We start from the raw sequence: 6,036 nt of genomic DNA on the forward strand, positions 1-6,036 counted from the left end.
AGCCCTCCCGGGGAAGAAGAGGGCTTGGCGGCGGCTCCGTATCATAAAACGCGATGAATCCTTCTCTCTGATTTTTTCTCCCAGCGAACGTGAATATATAGAGTTGGAGTTAAGGTTGGTGGAGGTCCAGGGGACCCATGAGGCAGGGCGTGCCCTGCACCCTCATGGACAAGGTGTTGGTCCCCTTCTGTTGATTCTTTTGCCATTATTTTTTATTAATTCCAAAACATGACTCCGTGAAGTTTCAGGTCATTTTGAGAACTTTTATTTTTGCACAAAAATAACACCATGGAAATTCTGCTGAAAACAACGTCAGTTCGGGTTAGTTCCATTCAATTCGTGCAAGTTAGAGGCCAAAACAAGGGCAAAAGTGTTTGGAAATGTAGATACGTTGGAGAGATATCAACTCCCCCAAGCTTAAACCTTTGCTTGTCCTCAAGCAATTCAGTTGACAAACTGAAAGTGATAAATAAAAACTTTTAAAAACTCTGTTTGGTCTTGTTGTTGCAAATATGTAAAGCAAGCATTCAAGTTTTCAACAAAGATTATGAACTAACCACATTCACAATAACACTTAGGTCTCATATTTACTCATATCAATGGCATAATCAACTAGCGAGCAGTAATAATAAATCTTGGATGACAACACTTTCTCAAAACAATCATAATTTTATATAACAAGATGGTACCTCGCTAGCCCTTTCTGAGACTGCGAAACATAAATGCAGAGCACCCCTTAAGATCAAGGACTGACTAGACATTGTAATTCGTGGCAAAAGAGATCCAGTCACAGTCATACTCAATGTAAATTAATAGCAATGCATACAAATGACAGTGGTGCCCTCCAACTGGTGCTTTTTAATAAGAGGATGATGACTCAACATAAAAGTAAATAGATAGGCCCTTCACAGAGGGAAGCAGGGATTTGCAGAGGTGCCAGAGCTCCAGTTTTGAAACAAAGATAAATAATATTTTGAGTGGCATACTTTCATTGTCAACATAACAACCAAGAGATCTCGATACCTTCCATGCTACATACATTATAGGCGGTTCCCAAACAGAATGGTAAAGTTTATACTCCCCCACCACCAACAAGCACATTCCATGGCTGGTCCGAAACAACGAGTACCGTCCAACTAATAGCAATCCTGGGGGAGTTTTGTTTGCAATTATTTTGATTTGATTTGAGCATGGGACTGGGCATCCCGGTTATCGGCCATTTTCTCATGAATGTTGAGCGGAGTCCACTCATCGTGAGAATAACCCACCTAGCATGGAAGATATAGACAACCCTAGTTGATACATGAGCTATTCAAGCATACCGAACAGAATTTCATTTGAAGGTTTAGAGTTTGGCACATGCAAATTTACTTGGAACGGCATGTAAATACCGCATTTAGGAAGGTATGGTGGACTCATAAGGAATAACTTTGGGGTTTATGGAAGTGGATGCACAAGCAGTATTCCCGCTTAGTACAAGTGAAGGATAGAAAGAGACTGGGAAGCGACCAACTAGAGAGCGAAAACAGTCATGAACATGCATTAAGATTAACCAACAATGAGTACAAGAATGAGTAGTATATAAATCACCATGAACATAAATATCGTGGAGGCTATGTTGATTTTGTTTCAACTACATACTTGAACATGTGCTAAGTCAAGCCACTCGAATCATTCAAAGGAGGATACCACCCTATCATACCACATCACAACCATTTTAATAGCATGTTGGCACGCAAGGTAAACCATTATAAACTCCTAACAAATTAAGCATGGCATTAATAACTATAATCTCTAATTGTCATTGCAAACATGTTTCATTCATAATGGAATGAATTAGGAACGATGAACTAATCATATTTACAAAAACAAGATAGGTCGAGTTCACACCAGCTTCTCTCATCTCAATCATTTCATCATATATCATCATTATTGCCTTTCACTTGCACAACCGAATGGTGTGGATAATAATAATAGTGCACGTGCATTGGACTAAGCTGGAATCTACAAACATTTAATTCAAAGGAGAAGACAAGGTAATATTGGCTCTTGGTTAGATCAACAATAATGCATATGAGAGCCACTCAACATTTTCATCATGGTCTTCTCCTCTCGACCCCCAAAGAAAAGAAAAGAATTTCAAAGAAAAATAAAACTATTTACACGGGAAAGCTCCCAACTAGCAAAAGAAGAACGGGAAATCTTTTTGGGTTTTATTTTAATATTACTACTACAAGCATGGAAAGTAAACTAGCTAAAAGCTACAACTAATTTTTTTTGGTTTTTTCTCAAAGTTTTTCAAACACACAAGAAGAAAGCAAGAAAAGAAAATAAACAAGCATGGATAGTACAATGAAAAAGTATGAATATCGACAACTAGATTGAGTGTGTGAAAATGAATGTAATGTTGGTGAGAAATACATACTCCCCAAGCTTAGGCTTTTGGCCTAAGTTGGTCTATGCCTGTGGATGAAAGTGGTCCCCTCCGGTGTACTAAGGAGGGTCCTCGGGGTGCCACTGGTTAGCGAGCTCCTCCGGATACCACTCATAAATAGACTCCCGATATGGATCAAGAGGTGGCTCTGGCTCAGGTTCTGGGACTCGCGTTAGCTCCCAGTATGCATAAATGTCCTCAGGCATGATGAGGTACTTGCCTGAATGTATGTTAAACAAAGAGGGTGCAGGCAAGATAATAGTCTCACAAGTAGTTTTACCAAATACCAAGTTATACTTAAGTCTCTTCTTCTTATATTTAAGAATAAAATCATGTGCTACCATACTCTTATAATCAAAGAAAATAGTGGGCAACAACTTTTCCTCTTCCTCATAATGCCTAATAGGTATCTCAAAGTGTTTAGCATGGCGTGAAGCAAAGATACCTCCAAAAATGGGGCCCTTTGAACGGTTCAGACTCAACCGTTTAGCAACCATAGCGCCTGAATTGAAGGTTGTATCACGAAGTAAAGCATGGCACAAAATAGCAAGGTCAGGAGCACTGAGGCCACCACTGTTCCCGCTACCAATTAAACATCTACTAGCAAGTATTGCATAGTAACATAGAACAGGAAAATGTATGCTAGTAATCCTTGCATCTGAAACTTTCCTCATTTTCCCTACAACAATTCTATCAATAAATTCATCCACGTCATCAGGATGTGGGTCCTCGACGCTGCCCTCGAAGGGCAACTTGCAAACCACACGAAAATCATAGAGTGACATCTCCTTAAACTCATCATATAAATAAAAATCCATCGAAGGTGGTGATCTTCTAGCATGGAAATGAAAGTTTTGCACGAAAATGTTAGTGAGTAGGAGATACTATTCGCACTGGTCATGGAGGAAGTCGGTGATGCCTGCATTCTCTGCCAAATAATAAAAGTCATCGTAAATTCCGGCGGCTCTCAAGAATGCATCCCAAGGCCATTCACATGGCCGAACCTCCGCGGTGCGAGGACGATTGTACTCGGGCTTTTTATTCTCTTCTTTCTGCTTTTCCTTCGAGCTTCGGCCTGAGGAGCCTCTCAACAATCTCTTCATCATTTTCTTCCTCTCAATTTTTTTGAAATTTTTAATGACTCAAAATAAAAGTGAACCAAACTCAACAAGATTGATAGAAACTACTCCCACAAGTGCCTAGAGGCTATATCATGCATCAAAACTACTTTGGACAATATAAATTTGACATGCAAGCTCAAGAACAGGGTCATCTTAGCAGCAAAAATTTGCAATAAATAAAGCACAAGAACAAAAACTAATTGGACCATTGGAGGAGTCACATACCGAAGAACAATCCCCCAAAGCAGTTTTGTGAATGGAGCTTTGAGCAAGGAGATCGGAAACGCCAGCAAAACGAGCAAGAACACGAGTTTGAGCTACGGGACAAATTTTTCTGGAGGAAGGCGAAGTGTGTGGGTGCTGGAATAAGTGGAGGGGGGCCACATGGGGCCCACGTGGGGCCCACGAGGCAGGGGGCGAGCCCAGGGTGGTAGGGCGCGCCCTCCACCCTCGTCACCAAATGGTGGGTCCCCCCTGGTGTGTTCTAAGTGCCAGAAATTCTCAAATATTCTACAAAAAATCATACTCAATTTTCAGGGCATTTGGAGAACTTTTATTTTCGGGGTATTTTTTTATTGCACGAATAATTCAGAAAACAGAACGAAAATACTATTTTTGCTTTGTTTAAACTAAATAACTGAAAGTAAAAGTTAGTACATAGATTTGTGCTTTCTAACTTCATCCATCTCATGCTCATCAAAAGGAATCCACTAACAAGGTTGATCAAGTCTTGTTAACAAACTTCTTTCGAATAACGTGAAACCGGAGAATTTTCGGATAACACTATGTTACCTCAATGGGGATATGCATGTCCCGAACAATACGAATATCATATTTGTTTTTGACAGTAGGAAGAGGAATTCAAAGCCTTCAATAGTAATAGTTGAAAATTTTCCAATAGAATTGATACTATGAACTTGAGGTTGTTTCTTCGGAAAGTGTACCGTATGCTCATTACCATTAACATGAAAAGTGGCATTGCCTTTGTTGCAATCAATAACAGCCCCTGCAGTATTTAGAAAAGGTCTACCAAGGATGATTGACATACTATCGTCGTCGGCAATATCAAGAATAAGAAAGTCCATTAAAATAGTAACGTTTGCAACCACAACAAGCACATCCTCACAAATACCGATGGGTATAGCAGTTGATTTATCGACAATTTTCAAAGAGATTTCAGTAGGTGTCAACTTATTCAAAGCAAGTCTACAATACAAAGAGAGAGGCATAACACTAACACCGGCTCCAAGATCACATAAAGCAGTTTTAACATAGTTTGTTTTAATGGAGCATGGTATAGTTGGTACTCCTGGATCTCCTCGTTTCTTTGGTATTCCACCCTTAAAAGTGTAATTAGAAAGCATGGTGGAAATTTCAGCTTTCGATATCTTTCTTTTATTTGTAACAATATCTTTCATATACTTAGCATAGGGATTTATTTTAAGCATATCAGTAAAGCGCATACGCAAAAATATAGGTCTAATCATTTCAACAAAGCGCTCAAAATCCTCATCATCCTTTTTCTTGGATGGCTTAGGAGGAAAGGGCATGGGTTTATGAACGCATGGTTCTCTTTCTTTACCGTGCTCCATAGAAACGAAGTCTCTCTTATCGTAACGTTGATTCTTTGATTGTGGGTTATCAAGATCAACAGCAGGTTCAATATCTACATCATTGTTATTACTAGGTTGAGCGTCAATATGAACATCATCATTAACATTATCACTAGGTTCATGTTCATTACTAGATTGTGTTTTAGCATCAGAAATAGAAATATCATTGGGATTCTCAGGTGTGTCAACAACAGGTTCACTAGAAGCATGCAAAGGCCTATCCTTTTTCTTTTTCTTAGAAAGACTAGGTGCATCAACATTAGTTCTCTGAGAATCTTGCTCAACTCTCTTAGGATGTCCCTCAGGATACAAAGGTTCATGGGTCATTTTACCACCACTAGTCATAACTCTAACAACATTATCATTGTTCTTATTATTTAATTCACTGAGAAAATTATCTTGTGCCTTAAGTACTTGTTTTACTTGGGTGGTAACCATGGATGCATGTTTACTAATAAGCTTAAGATCACTTTTAACTCTAGACATATAATCACTCAAGTGGTCAACCATATAAGCATTACGTTTCAATTTTCTACCAACATAAGCATTGAAGTTCAAGCTCTTACTGAGGCGACTCGGGGGCGACTCGCTGAGAAGCTCCAAACTTGGTCGCCTCTCCTGAGGCGACTCGGGGGCGAACCCTAGATCCCCTCCGCGCCTCCCCCTCCCTCTCCTCTCCCTCCGCCGCCGCCTGAGGTGCTCGCCGGCGCGGCCGCGCGACACCTATGAAGGTGGCGGCAGGGATCTGGTGGCTCCGCCTTCGCGGAGGGCCCTGGCGTCCGGGGCGGCGGCTCCGATGGGTGGTGCCCGGCGTGGCCGGTGCGGCGGGTTGCGCCGGCGGGTGCTGTCGGGCTGCCTCGCTGGCCGT

Source organism: Triticum dicoccoides, chromosome 3B, assembly GCF_002162155.2.
Source record: "Triticum dicoccoides isolate Atlit2015 ecotype Zavitan chromosome 3B, WEW_v2.0, whole genome shotgun sequence".
NCBI classification, from domain to species: Eukaryota; Viridiplantae; Streptophyta; class Magnoliopsida; order Poales; family Poaceae; genus Triticum; species Triticum dicoccoides.